The 16,204-nt window shown below is 42.4% G+C and overlaps 1 protein-coding gene across 1 annotated transcript in view; it reads right to left on the bottom strand.

Annotated features, from left to right (window-relative positions):
- The window catches only part of LOC109919125 (adhesion G protein-coupled receptor L1-like), a 337,549-nt gene that overhangs the window by 245,040 nt on the left and 76,305 nt on the right, over positions 1-16,204 (bottom strand). The window lies entirely within an intron of this gene.

Genomic DNA, 16,204 nt, shown 5'->3' with positions numbered 1-16,204 from the left:
TTCATTGTCCATTGTCAGGAAAAACCCATCTGGTTCACTAATGTCCAACAGGGAAAGAAACTGTTATCCTTACCTGGGCTGGCCCACATGTGACTCCAGATCCATAGCAATGTGGTTGACTCTTAGCTATCCTCTGGACAATTAGAGATGGGCAATGAATTTTAGCCTAGCCAGTGTTGCCCTCATCCCATGAATGAAGAAAGGAAAAAACTCATTACCCATTCACCTCCTTTTCTTGCCTGGAAGCCTTAATTTGTGCCACCCATCATACCACAAGCAGTAGTCCTGTTGCAATATTTGTGCTTCATGTGCCAACCTGGGCGGTGGATGTTGAAGTCTAGTGGACATCACAGCTGACCCCAATCCTATCCTCACATCCATCGTATCCAGTAGCAGGTATAAGGTGGGAAGCAGGAGCAGACTTACCCTGGAATATTACAGCTACCCTCCCCTTCCCACAATTCCAGAAGAGGCTGTGGCCCAATCACCAACTCTAGATAGTTCCTGCGTGGCAGAGGAGCTAAGTAAAGCAGGCCAATATTCTCAGGAGTTTAGAAAAATGAGAAGTGTTCTCATCAAGACACACAAAATTTGTGACAGGGTTGTTAGCGAAGATGCTGAAAGATTGTTTTGATGGTCGGGGAATCTAAAACATAGCGTGGAGGAAGTGGTTACAGTCTCAGGATAAAAGGCCGAACATGTAGAACGGAAACGAGAATAAATTAGTTCACACATAGGATTGGTTGTGAATCTTTTGAAATCCCCACCCCAGAGGGCTTCGGATGTTCCATTGTTGAAAGCATGTAAAGTTGGATTTTTGGTCTCTTGCAGAATCAAGGGATGTGGGGAGCAGCAAGGAAAATGGATTTAAAATTATAGATCGACCATGAATAGCGCAGTAGCCTTGATGGGACAAATAGTCTATTCCTGATCCTATGTCTTACACCTTTGATCATGAGCTAGACCCAATGTGCGTCTCAATTAGGAATAGCTTAATCTACAGACCCTTTCAGACAGTGATCAGGACTAATGAAGGGAGTGTTTGACTGTATGTTCTGAGCTGCTGATTGGGCACAAGCCCATTGTCACAGCAATGCCACCATTGCATAGCCGGTGCTAAGCTGCTGTGATGTGTCTGGAGATTCCCTTGTGAAGCAATCATGGGAGGAACAGACCATTGCTGAGAGCAGTGTAAAGGTGAGCAAGGATGAAGCAAGCCAAGAAAGGACCCAGGACTGAGAAGCATCCACTTTTGGTGTAATTTCAAACATGTTAGCCTCTGTGACTGGGTGAAATTGGTGTCAGGCTGTGATGTGAAGCAGGAGGAACCACATCAATCATAGCTACACTTGGTATCCAGTAATTTCAATCAAAAACCGAACAGCAGATATGTTGGCAATTCTAGTTTTGTATCTTCACTCAGTTTACAACACATGCATTCATTGAGCGGAGAGTTTGGTGTAATGGTAATGTCACTGAACTCGCAATACAGTGTCCAAGACTAATGATGTGCAGGCATAGGTTCAATTCTCATTGTGGAACTTAAATCATAATTCATAAATCTAGATTGAAAGCTAGACTTAGTAGTGGTGACCATGACAACTATCAATGATTGTTATAAAAACCCAAGGGGGGTGCTGTGTGTGTGCAAAATAAAACCCAAGGATTTAAATCACTTCAGAATCAAAAGAAAATCACAATGAGACACTGCATGAAAGATTGCAGTGAATAGGGTCTGATGCAGGCTGACCTCTTCAATCGGGGTCCTGAGTTGCTTGGACAGAATGCTAGTGCTACAGTGTGACCCAGGATAATGTTCTTGGGCACATGGATTCAAGTCCCACTAAAACTGCTAGTGGAATTTAATCTTAATCAATAAATCTGGGATATCAAGCTTGCCCCAGTGATGGTAACTATTGTCATTTACTGTGAAAATCCATCTGGTTCACGATGCCCTTTTAGGAAAGGCCCTCTACTCAGTCTGGCCTACACCAATAGCAATGCGGTTGACTCTTAACTGATCCGTCTGAGCAAGCTGCTCAGCTCAAGGATAACTAGGCAACCAATTCTGAAGGTGACTTACACTGGATCTTCAATGTTCACTCAGTTTCTCTCATCACAGATGCTGCCAGACCTGCTGAGTTTCTCCAGCAATTTCTGTGTGTTTGTGTCAGATTTACAACATCCTCAGAATTTTGCTTTTATTCATGGGCAATTAGAGATGGACAACAATTTCTGGCTTTGACAGTTATGCCTAAATATGCGGGAAGAATAAAAAAGACCATAAAACCCCCGTGCATCAAGAGAATTAAAAAGCTGTAAAGTTATGTTAAAGTTATACTGAACATTGGTTAAAATAAACATGGAATAGCCTGCTCAGTTCTAGTCTTCAGATTTTTGAAAAAAAAGTGTAAAAACAAAAATCACTTGGCACCATAACCAAGAGGATGTATTCTATTCTAAACTCAATTTTTCAATAAACTGACAGGACTCCTTTAGAACAGAAAAGGCTGAGTGGTGACTGGAGACGTGCCTTTAATAGAATTAAGGCATTCATTACAAGACGTAGAGAAAGTTTTTCCACTGACAGATAGCCCAAAATGAAGGGGTCATATATAAAGGATGGTGTTCAATAAATACAATAGAGAACTGAGAAGAAATGTCTTTAAGCAGAGTCAGTGGGTGCAGGAGCAGAGGGACCTGGGTGCACATGTACTCAGATCATTGAAGGTGGCAGGAAAGGGGGAGAGAGCAATAGATAAAGAACATGGTGTTCTTAGCTTTATTATTAGGGACATAGAGTACATGGGCAAGGAGGTGACATTGAACTTGTACAAGACACTTGTTAGACCTCCGTTGGACTATTGTGTACAGTTATGGGCGCTACATTATAGGAAAGATGTGAATAAATTGGAGAGAGTAGCAGAAGAAATTCACCACAATGGTTTCAAGAATGAGAGCTTTCAGTGATGAGGATACATTGAAGAAGTTGAGACTTTTGGAGAGAAGGCTAAGATGAGATTTGATGGAGGTTTTCAAAATCATGAGCAGGCTGGACAGAATAGATAGGGAGAAGCTGTTCCCATTGGCAACAGAAATATGAACAAGAGGGCACAGATTTAAAGGGATGCACAAAAGAAGCAAGGGTTATTCAAGAAAAACCTTTTTCACACAGTGAGTGGTTAGGGTCTGGAATATAATACCTGGAAATGTGGTGGAGGCAGGCTCAACTGAGCCATTCAACAGGAATGTAGGATGGTTATTTGGATAGAAATGGTGTGCAGGGATATGGGGAAAAGGCAGGAGATTGCCACCCAGTAATTGAATCTGTGCAGGCATGATGGGCCAGATGGTCTTGTTTTGTATCGTAACAGAGTTGTTTGATACTGTCGGGCTGGTTGGAATACAAGTGGCAAAGCCGCATTAAAGAAGATGATAGATTTGGATACGTAGATGAGAAATGGACCGATTTCTATGGAGCAGAACTGCCAACATTGACAAATAAACACTTCCTGTGCTTTAGCCTCACTGTATCGATACAGCTTCCCAAAGCACAGTGTCCTAACCTGCACTTGAAACATTTCTTTTGTACGTTTTTGGAGCAAACATGGACCAGTCCAGAAGGGCTCCTAGCCTCTGGAAAGGAAGGGGTTAAAGACGCTCAGGCCGAAGGTCAATGTCTGATGAAAACCCCTTACCCTCGTTAGTGCGGTCAGGGCAGAGTCCCAGCTGTTGGCAATGAGCAACAAAGGATGGCACTTGACGGCACGCAGGCCTCCGATTTCTCAGAATGTTGCAACATCTCTACATTATCATCTTGGAATTAAACAGGCATATTGTGTGCTCTTTGCTGTTCTGTTAATGATTTAATAACCGGGCTGGATGACGCAGCCCTGCCTCAGCGCAGGCAGGGAGTAGCAGAATAGTAGCACAGGGCCCTCAGAATGAGTGCCAGGCAGTGGTCGAAGATGCTGGCATGCTGGATAGAAAATGACACCCTGCACAGATAACACAAAATGCAGGCAGCCGTTAAAAGCTTTTCTTAAGTGTCCAGTGCCTTGGTAGACAGTGATGGAAAAATAACATGCGACCATGCCCCCAACAGGCATGCACTCCTGAGTGCCGATGGGCTCCCCTCCTTGGCACTGCAGGGAAATAATAAACAGCCTTTGGAGACGAGGCACCCCTATGCCCTGTCTTATAGAGTAGCCAGTGCTGGACAGTACATCAGGAACAGGAGCATCAACTTCTGTTGGTGCTTCAACCTAACAGAACACATTAGGCAAATTAACATATTCATAATGGAACTTTTACATAACATGAATTATTCATGCTGCATTAGCATATTCCACAAGTGCTGTTTGCTGTAATAAAAATTAGAACTCTTCGACTAATTGTCATGCTTGGCAATATCTCCTTCCCTTTGCTGTCGAGCAATATTTGCTTCATTGCTATGTTATGTGACCTCCAGCTGCAAACAGGAACTTTCCCGAACTAAACTTTGGCTCCCGGCAGCTCAGTTTAAGTAATGAGATTTTTGTTTTTAAAAGCTTTGCTTTTGGGATGTAGGCATCACTGCCTGGGTCTGCATTTGCCATCCATCTCTTTTACAATGATGGAGGCCTGCCCTTCTTGAATCACGGTGACTGCAGGGACATCAACAGGCACAGTTCAGGGAGGGAGTTGCAGGGCTTTGGACCCAGTGACAATGAAGGAATGGTTGATATGGTTCCAAGTCAGTGTGGCATGTGGCTCGATGGGGAACGTGTAGGTGGTGGTCGCACCATGGGTAATAGGGGTCATGGAGTTTGCAGCCACCTCGTCTGATGGGGGATGGATGCAAACGTTTAGATAATTTTGATTTGATTTTATTTATTACAGTTTTTGAGAAGATTTGTAGCTCAGGTTGTGGATGAGGTTGTAGACTTGCTCGCTGAGCCAATGTGTTTGGTTGCAGACGTTTTGTCACCCTGCGAGGTAACATCGTCAGTGAAGCGCTGGTGTTCTGTCCCGCTTGTTATTTATATGCCTGGGATGGCTGGTATTATTTCCAGTTCCATTTTTCAGTGGTTTGTATATCAGGTCCAGTTCAATGTGTTTGTTGATGTGAGTTCCGGTTAGAATGCCAGGCCTCCAGGAATTCCCTAGCATGTCTCTGTTTGGCCTGTGCTACTATGGATGTGTTGTCCCAGTTGAATTTATGTCCTTCTTTGTCCGTGTATTAAGAAAGACCACACGTGTGGACCAGATACTTAATTACACCAGCAACCACCCCAACAGCCATAAACGGAGCTGCATCAGGACATTATTCAAACTAGCCACAATACACTGCAGCAACCCAGTATTGTGCAAAGCAGAACGGGAGCACTTATACTGATTTTTTAAAAGAAATAGATTCCCAAAAAGCACAATCCGCTGTTACCTCCATGGTAGACCACAACAAGAAGACACAACATGGCCAGACATGCTAGTCACCCTACCGTACATCAGGGACATATCAGAGATGACCACATGACTACTCAGACCCCTAAGCATCAGGGTAGCCCACAAAACAACCACCCTGTGACAGCTACTGACAAACAAAAAGGACCCCATACCCACAACCAATAAAACTAATGCAGTATACAAAATACAATGCAAGGATTGTGAGAAACATTACATAGGCCAGACTAGAAGAAAATTGGCAATAAGAACACCAACTGGTCACCAAGAGACACAACCAATTCTTACTGGTCTCAATTCACACGGACAAAGGACACGAATTCAACTGGGACAACACATCCATCATAGCACAAGCCAAACAGAGATGTGCTAGGGAATTCCTGGAGGCCTGGCTTTTGAACTGGAACTCCATCTATAAACACATTAAACTGGACCCAATATACAAACCAGTGAGAAACAGGACTGGAAGTGATGCCAACCACCCCAACAAATCGAGGCATATAAATAACAAACGGGACGGAACACCAATGCTTCACCGGGGGGCGCACTGACGATGTTACCTAGCAGGGTGATGAAACGTTTGCAATCAAACACACTGGCTCGGCGAGCAAGACTGCAACCTTGATTTATTGCTATCATGTATGCTGAGGTACAGTGAAAAGTGTTGTCTGACGTGCTTTAGAGGCAGATCATACTATACAAGTTCATTAGGGTAACAGAACAAATTGCAGGATACAATGTTATAGCTGCTGAGAAGGTGCAGAGAGAAATCAATACTAACATTAAACAGGGCCATTCAAAAGCCTGATAACAGTGGGGAAGAAGCTGTTCTTGAATCTGTTCATACATGCATACAAACTTTTATACCTTTTGCCTGATGGAAGAAGGTGGAAGAGAGTACAACTGGGATGGGAGGGGATTTTGATTATGTTGGTTGCTCTCCTGAGGTAGAGGTATGAAGTGGATGAGTGGATGATGTGTCAATCATGTATTTTTAGTAAGTGGGTGTCACTGATCAGATCTGTTGCCCATTCATCATTGCCCTTGAACTGAAAGGCCACTTCAGAGGAGGTTAAGAGTCAACCACACATTACTGTGGAGTCATATATCGGCCAGACCGGGTGAGGATGTTAGATTTTTTTCCCTGAAAGACATCAGTGAACCAGCTGGGTTTTTTTTTGATCAGCATTACTGAAAGTAGTTACCATGGCGGGATTCAAACCTGTGACCACAGATCATCAGGCTGGGCCTCTGGATTACTAGTCCAGTGAGATTACCACTAGGCCACCTTCTCCTCCATTGTGCACCCAGTTCTGTTATTCCTCTTACCCCAAATGTCTTTTTTTGTTCTTCCTTCCCCTTGTCCATGTCACACTGTTCCAGTCCTTTTTTAAAAAATACTTTCTCTTTCTCAGGGACATAACCCAAGCCGCCAGTGCAGATACAAATGTGTAACCAGAAACAATTATAGAGACACAATGATAGTCACTTCCTGTCTAAGCCTGGATTGCTGGGAAGTGCATCCGTTCTAATGTCCTGGATTTATCCACCAGACAGCCAACAAAACTGGGAACATTTCCAAATCTCCGAAGAAACTGAGGGGAAGGAAATGTGGGAAACAAATAACATTGATCTGCCTGATCTACTACAGCCTTAGCCCTGTTGGGAGGAAGCTTTGCTCCTCAAGCTGTAAAACCACAGAACTGTAACAAAGAGGGAATTCAGACTGTTCAAACGCTACAAGAGTGACACAGTTGGATCTATCCCCATCCATGTTCCCCCGTATTCCCCTCCAGGCTGACCAATGCTTCTCCACCAATCCCCATCAATGACATCTCATACCTACTGTGTTAGCTTATGCCCCTCTCAGAGAGGCTGGGCTGAGAGCCCAGACATCCATTAGTCTGTTAAAGCAGTTGTACCCAAGGGAAATAATTGCTTAACTGGTAGATTTTCCTCGTAAATTTATTTCTTAACTGCTCAATGTTCATTTACACAAGATTAAGAGTTGTTAAATACTTGTAGTTCCTGCTATCGATACTTTAAAAGTCTGGTTGACTGATACTTTTATAGGGCTGTAGTAAAAGCATTGCTTTTCAAAGGAAGTGAAGGGTCGAGACCCAAAACGTCAGGCTTCCTGCTCCTCTGATGCTGCTTGGCCTGCTGTGTTCATCCAGCTCTACACCTTGTTATCTTATGAATGAATGATTTCTTTTAAAGCTTTTTCACACATGCCATTTTCCCTATTGGGTTAATTGGCTCTGTACAGAACTCCAGTCCATGTCACATACACTCGGATCTAGATATTAAAGTATATAAAGAAAAACAGTGGTCCCAGGGTTGACTTTTTTTTTGCGAAACCATGCTATTAGTCCTGTTCCTGTCTGGAGAACAGACATTCACCAATATTCTGTTTCCTGCCACTCAGTCAACCCTGTATCTAGGCTTTCACTGACCCCTTTATTCAATAGCTTCAGCTTTGTTGACAGGGCTATTAAGTGGCACTTTATCAAATGCCTTTTGAAAGTCCATGTATGCCATATGAACTGCATTATACTTGTCAATTCTCTCTGCTACCTCATTACCTCAAACAAGTTAGTTAAGCACATTCTTTCTTTCCATGTTGACTTTTCTTAATTAACTTGTCCCTGTGATTGTTTATTTTTTCCCCAGACTACAGGTTCTGTAAGCCTTTCCATCATAGAGGTCAAACTAATGAGTACATCCAAGATTTATCTTTATAACCTAATTTGAAAAGGCATTCCGGGTAAGTTATGATTTGGAAGGCACTTAAGTGATAGATGAGGACTCAACAGTTACTTCAAAAAGGGAATGAACTAAACAGTTGAATGATGAAAGGTCGCAGAGCAATGGGCAAGGGTTGGAGGCTGTGGGACTAACTAAGCTGCTTTTTGAAAGAGCAGGTGTAGGCTTCAGCAAGGGACTGAATGGCTTCCTTCTATCCTCTTCTGTGTAAGAGGCTTCCAGGAAGGTCCACTCAGAAATGGATCAGTCAGTGCAAAGATCAATCAAGTGCCAAGTGTACGTACACTCTGACCTCGTCAATCTGGCTACCTGAGTGTCATCGTTTCGGCTCAGAACGACGAAGGGTCACCGGACCTGAAACGTTAACTCTGTTTTCTCCTCCACAGATGCTGCCAGACCTGCTGAGCTTTTCCAGCAACTTTGTTTTTGTTCCTGATTTACAGCATCCGCAGTTCTTTTGGTTTTTACCCTAGTGTCATACCTAGTGGTGTGAGAAGGGATCTAAAATTGAACTTGATTGCAGAAGGCTGTGAGAGCCTTAAACCTTGGTGCTCCTGTACTTTGCTTTTCTGTTTCTCCTCTCTTAACATGTCTGCTTTTGTCGGTGTCTCTGTAATTCTCTTTCTGGTTGTATTTTTATCCATGCTGGTCTAGCTGTCATGTTCCATCAACCCTTGACCCTATCTGTTATATTTTTACTGTGGTGAATTCTTCCCTGCTTTGTCATTTTTTCTGTGTCTGTCTGTCACAATTGCTCTGTCCTCTATCTTTCTGCCTCCCTCTCTCTCTCATTCTGTCTCTCAGTCTTCCTTTATCTCTGTTTCTCTTCCATTACCTGCCTGCCCTTTGATTTCTGGTACTCTCCGTCATTCTCTCTTTTTTGCAGCTGCCCTAAACTATTGCTTCCTTTTTCTTTCATGTCACGTTCCTTCTGTTTCTTTTCCCTTGCTTTATCCTTGTCTACTTTCCTTTTCTTTCTTTCTTGATGTCCTTTATTTGCCTATTCCTGAGTTCTCATACAGCTAATGCCTGTTTGCTACAATCTCCTGGACTGGGTCAAAACACAAGGATGTCAACCAGCAATGTTCCACAATATGATGGCTGGGGCTTCAGGGGGTTTGCAGATTTTTTTCAATCAGATGGTGGTGACTCTTTGGAATTCTCTACCCTAGAGGGCAGCGCAGTCTCAGGCACTGAGTACGTTCAAGACAAAGATCAATAAATTTCTGCATTTTAAACACATCAAGGGAAATGGAGCTACTCCAGGAAAATTGTGCTTAAGTAGAGGGACACAGAATGGTGGATTGGGCTCAAATGGGCTACTCTGATTCATATGATACATCACTAATGCCCTGACTTGACTCATGCGTCCTCTCTCACTCAATCTCCCATCTCTTTCTTGCATGCTGTCTTTCGTAATGTTTGCTTTTATGTTTTTTCTTTTCCTCTTTCTTCAACTGCATCTTTCTGTGTCTCGCTGTTTCCCAGTCTTCTTTGCCTTCTTTCCTTCTTTGCTTTATTTTTTTCATTCTTTTCTTCCCTTCCTGTTAATTCTCCCTCTTTCTCTCTGCCACTCTCCTTGTCAATCCCCACCTCCTCCTTTCTGCTTGCTGCTCCCCCTCTTCCTTCACTTTGTGGTCTTCTGCTTGCTTTGCCACTCCACCACTTTGTCCTCTCTTGCTTCTCTGCTCCCTTCTCCAAGCAGGGCACCTTCACCATTTACATCGAGAGGGACTTTTAGCATGTGAAGCCTCTGAGTGAAGCCACTATCAAATAAAATTCATCCCAGAGGCAGGCACACCAGTCTCTGAGAAATACTCCAAGATCCAGGAACAGTGACAGTAATAGCTTACACATAGCTGTCTCTTTCGAGTAAAGACAGATCCAGGGTGGAAGAAAGGAATTGAGAAACAACAGTGGGCAAAACCAAAGGCACTTTGGAAGAGGACAGTTCCTAATATGCTACATCCACCTGTATTCATACAGGATTATCTTGGATTACACAGGCCAATGAAACAGGCTGTACAGCCCAATGATACTATGTTGATGCTTCTACTACACTCGAATCTCCTATCACCTTTCCTCATCTAACTTTACTAACATAAACCTCTCTCTCATGCCCTCAGAATCTTATCTTTCAATAGCAGGAGGCTTGATGGGCCAAACAGCCTCCTGCTCCTATTTATTCCAATTGCATTTTTTTTTTGTTAATATGTATATCAACACATTTCTGGTCTCATCCTCGTAAATACTATCTTGCCCAAATGAAGGCATTTATTCACTCCTTTTACAATATGTGGAGGAGGGCTCTAAATGAGGCCTAACCAAGGCTCCAGGCATGTTGAGACTAACTTTCCCTACTTTTCATTTCTATCCCTTTGAAAATAAAACCTGGTGATTAGCTTGTTTTTCCTCATGAGCTTTTAAGTAATAACAAATCACAGGAGCAGTGGGAGAGGTTTGGTTGCAGATGAGCTGGAACCAGGGAGTGTATACAAAAGAGACTTGGCCAATACCAGATAGCTGATTTGTCTGTGGAGAGGTGATAGGTTGACAATGACAAAGGCCTAATGTCTTCCAACAAATATGTGGTTGGCTCCCAGGCAGCTTAACAGTTTGTGCGTGTGAATGATACCACCAGAAGCCTTTGGATCTTTGGAAGGAGAGGTGGTAGGTCTCCACAGTAGAAAAAAACCTGAAGCCTGAAGAAAGCCAGTTTATCTTTTCTTACCAGTTGCTGTAAGTTGTAAGGCTTTTAACCATTAAGTCAGAGTCTTTATAATTTGTGAACCAGTTACTCTGTGCCTGTTGCAAGCAAATGGAACACATCTGGAGATGAGGTGAATCAATGAACAGCTATTCCTGACAAGCAAAAGGAGCATCCAAGTGATCCCTATGGAGAGTGACTGTTAACAGTCTTCCCAATTTTTCCCTCCCCTCATAACACCAATCTTTTGTATCTGTCCCTGACTGCATGTGTAAGGTGGAGCTTATAAGGGGTTCAGTTTTAACTTGTTGTTTACCTTTAGCTAGAATCTATTTATTTGTAACAAATAGTCATTCTTCTTAAGTACACAAACTTGATCTGTGTTTCTGTTAACCTGCATCTAAAAATCAGGTACATCATGGAATTTCGTGTATTTTGATAAAATCTTTAACTTCTGTGATGGCTCTGGGAACAGTGGGGCTCAATTTCTGTGCTATCCCAGTGAAGTGTAATGCTGCATAGAGTATAGATTCAGTATCTTATGTTGCAGCCTGGGTACAGTATTCTGTTCAATTGTCTAGTGACAGTGTTTTATGTTAGAGTGCGTGTGGAATATTCTGTCCAAGCATGTGTGCATAATATTCAGTGTTACATTTTGGTTACAGTATTCTATCCAAAGTATGGGTAGTGTTCTACAGGCTGTGTACTGTATCCTTTTGTACAGTCACTATCTTAACAGCTCAGTCATACTGTGCTGTTTAACAGTCCGAGTACGGTATCCTGTGTAACAGCTATATACAGTATTTCTACTACAGTCCGTATAAAGTAGGCTGGGTAACAAACCATGTACAGTACTCTGTATTAATTATATACACACTATTCTGCATTACTCTGTTGACAGAGTTCTATGTTTCACTGTGCTGCAGTCTACTGATAGTGTGTGTACAATCTGCATACAGTATTGTTTCAGTCTATATACAGTATTCTGTGTTTCAGTCTAGGTACAGTGTTCTGTGTCTCAGTCTGGATACAACATTGTGTTTCAGTCTGCATATGGTATTGAGTTTCAGATTGTGTACAATACAGTTTCAGTCTGGGCACAGTTTTGTGTTTAGTTTGGATACAGTATTCTGTGTTTCAGTCTGCCTACAGTATTCTGTGTTTCAGTTGTGTATAGTATGGTATTTCAGGCTGTGTGCAGTGTTACTAGATTCTTGGTGTTTCTCTCATGTCCTCATATACACCCTCCATCCACTATCAATGAGGAAAGATCACTTTGGATTGGTGATTATTCTCAATTCTGTGGGGTCTCATAATTTTCCACATTCTTGGCTGTAGTAACTCTGCATCTGTAACAAATAATTAATGTGCTGCCTGTGTATAAAAGTTTGAAAGCGTTAATATCAAAGATTGCCGGAAGCATCACCAACTATGATGGTGTCATATGGCATTATAGGAGAATAGCTGAGTATCTCGAAGGAATGATTGGATCTCGTCATACTCCCTGCAACATTGTTGATCATATCAATGTAACCCGTAACTAATTGCTAACATGTACTTTCTATAAGAGACTCTTCTAGTTAGACCAGGAAGTGGTTTTCTACAGGTCCTGTAGTTTCTACATTATGAACAGCAGCTCTTACAGTGCGCTGAGACGCCATGGTCATATGACACAGCCCTTGTCCTGAGGATATGGTGGGTTTCTACATAAACATGTATTTTCTTGTTCACTCCCTGGGAGATCAAAATTCCCATCACTGTCAACAATCAAACTCTTGATTGTATGGAACAGATTGCACTGAACAATCTGCTAATGTCCAGTGTCTGATGTGCTTCACTGATTACAGCCTTTCTGCCAATAAACTGCTTTCAGGTTTTGATCAATGATCACTCTGGAATCCCTGCTCTTTATTGAAAGTTCTTTATAAGGGAGACTCTTTCATCTTGTGCATTATCCTTCATGCAATCAAACTAAAACCTATCTGCCTGTCACAGCTCATCTGCATAGTTGGTGCAACTCTCTCTGAAGACAGTCAATCTGCTTTCTTCTCCACTTAGCTTGGTGCCATCAGCAAATTTAGTACAGACCCTGCAGATACCTAGTTCAATATTGAACACGATTGCTGTTGATAGTGAAGGGTTTTGGCAGCCATGCTTTTAGTTGTTTGGCTTCTAACTTCTCGTGTAACTTCCTGAAATCCCTCTGCCTCCTGCTTTCCTCTGAGATGCAGCTTAAAATCTGGCGCTTTGGTCAAACCTCTGGTCATCTATTTTAATGTTTCCTTATGCCGCACAGGATCAAATATAAGAAGACTGTAGGACATAGGAGCAGAAGTAGACCATTCAGTCCATCAAGTCTGCTCTGCAATTCAATGAGACCATGGATGATCTGAAATCCTCAACTCCATCTTCCTCCCATTTCCCTGCAACTCTCGTTTCTCTTACTGATTTAAAAAATGTCTAACTCAGTGTTGAATATCTTTAACGACTCAGCTTCAACAGCCCTCTGCAGTAAAGAATTCCAGAGATTCACTCCCTTCTGACAGAAGAATTTCCTCTTCATCCCTGTCTTCAATGAGCTGCCCCTTATTCTGAGATCATCCTCTCTGTTCCTACACTCTCCCACATAGAGAAACAACATTTTCTCATCTATCTTGTCAAGTCCTCTAAGAATCACTGCTGTTAAATGTTTTGGGGCATTTTGTGACATTAATATAAGCATGTTCTTGTTGATTATAGTGGAAACACACTGCTTCTATTTTCCAGAATTGGACTTTACTATGACTCTGTCTTCTGTTGTTAAGTCATTCTCTATTGCTCCTGATGATCCACTCTATGAGCCCTAACCTTTCTTGTCTGTCTCACCTGAAGCTCCTTTGATAATGCTTTTTGGAAAATCCAACTCAATTACAGATGAGCGTTGAGCAGAGAGGTATGCCATTACAGCATCTCAAAATCACAGAATTTACACAATACAGAAAGACAGCCTTCTGTCCATTGTGTCTGCACCAGTCATCAAATATCTATCTCTTCTAATTGCACTGTTCAACATTAGACCCATTGCCTTGTCTGCTGTAGCATTTCAAGTGTTCACTTAAATAGTTCTTAAACATCCAGGGGATTCCCACCTCTACCACCCTTTTAGCCAGTGAGTTCCAGATTACCACAAGCCTCTAGATGAAAAATGTTTTTTTCCTCAAATCCCCCTCTAAACCTCCTGCTCTTTACCTCAAAACTGTGCATCCTGGTCACTGATCCCTCTACTAAGGGGAAAATTATCCCTGCCTATTTTGTCCATGCTCCTCGGAGCTTTGAACACCTCAAATCAGGTCCCTTTCCTCAGGTTTCTTTGCTCTAAGGAAAACCATCCTATCCTATCTCGTCTCCCTTCATTGCTGATTTGCTCCTGCCCAGGCAGCATCCTGGTGAATCTCCTCTGCACCCTCTTCTGTGCAATCGCATCCTTCCCATAGTGTGGACACCAGAACTGGACACAGTATTCCAGCTGTGGCCTAACATTATATACAGCTCCAATATAAGCTCCTTGCCCTTGCCTTTGTTAGTCAAGGCATTGAATACAAGTGCATCTTGTCCTGGTTTAAATGAACGCTCCAGTTAATTGTTCTCTGGTGCATTTCCCACGGTAACATCACTATCAATCAGAGTCAACTTGCCAACCAATCAGCTTTTCCTTCTCACGCAGTATAAACTGTTGTTCCCTTAGAGATTTGGTATTCTTGCAATTCTGTCCTGATCAGAGAAAGGTGAAGGGCTGTGACAGCATGTCTCTTCTTCTCAAACTCTGGACTGCCGAATGAACACCAATTACTGGTACTGGATTCCGCTCCCCACAAGCTTTAAGGCACTGCCTCTCATTGCCAACAGCACTCTTGCCTCTGATGTCGTTACAGTTTCCAAGCCCTATTCAGAGATATGAGTGCAATAACCGTGGCTGACTCTTCAGTGAAGTACCAAGGGAACGCACGGATGAGTGTTTTTTAAGGGGACCTTAAACGTCCTGCTCTATCAGATGCACAATTCAGGAAAATTGTTCTCCCACTGTTGGAATGTTGCTGCTTCACCCTAAAAGAAAGATAATACTTCATTCACTTTCCACTGGAGAAGTCACAGAGGGGATTTACCAAGATGTTGCCAAGATTGGAACATGTTAATCATGAGGCAAGATTTGTATTCTTTGAAGAACAGTTGTCTAAAGGCAGATTTAATTGAGGTGTTTAATATTATGATTGGCTGGAGGAACCAATTGCCCTGAGCAGCCAGGTCAATGACCAGGAAATACTGATTTAAAGGAATTGGTAAAAGGATTGGCAGGGAGTTGAGGAGTTATTCTTTCATCCGGAGGGTAGTGGCTGATCTGGAAATTGCTGCCTGAAAGAGTTGCTGAGGCAAAACCCTTCAACAAATTTAGAAAAAAACCTTTTTAGTTCATTCATTCGTGGGATGAATGACATGTTCCTAATTGTCCTGAAGGAGGTGGAGCTGAGCCACCTTCTGTAGTGTTAGGGTTAAAAAATGATATCTTCAAGTCAGACCAGTAAGAGTTAATTGTTAAGGGTTACTTGGTCATGAAAATTAGCAATTGAAATAAGATGGAAAAATAAATGAAAATAAGCCTGGTGTAAAAAAAAATGTATGTTTTGGCTGGGAAGTAACTGCATAACCTTGATTGCCTACAAGAGCCATTTTTATAAATGTGTTAACACAGAGCCACCTGGAGATGTTTTCTACTTACTTGCTGCATAATGGAATGTCAGGAAAAGTACTGAAGTGTTACGAAATGGAGATTTAGCATGTAATCTTAGATTCAGAATAGTATTAATATCAGAGACTTTGCTCCACTCATGGGACTTTTCAACACTGGGCTGGGATACACGAGACCAGTGCCGTGGAATCTGAGATAGAGCTTGGAATGCCATTGTCACCAAAGTCCCGAATGGATAGAAGGCAGTGTGAGACTTACTTGTCTGTATAGACATGTATATTATGTAATTTAAGCTAACAGATTCACTCATTTGTTTGCATATGTCACTAATATATTTTCAGTTATAGAGTCAGAGAGTCATGCAGTACAGAAATGGACCCTTTCGTCCAACTCATTCACGCTGACCAGACACACCCAATCTGACCTAGTCCTATTTTCCAGCATTTGGCCCATATATCTCTAAACCCAGCCTATTCATGTACCCAGAGATAACAAGGTGTAGAGCTGGATGAACACAGCAGGCCAAGCAGCATCAGAGGAGCAGGAAGGCTGACGTTTCGGGCCTA

Source organism: Rhincodon typus, chromosome 38 (assembly GCF_021869965.1).
Source record: "Rhincodon typus isolate 14 chromosome 38, sRhiTyp1.1, whole genome shotgun sequence".
Classification (NCBI taxonomy): domain Eukaryota; kingdom Metazoa; phylum Chordata; class Chondrichthyes; order Orectolobiformes; family Rhincodontidae; genus Rhincodon; species Rhincodon typus.
This window is presented reverse-complemented; position numbering and strand designations above follow the sequence as displayed.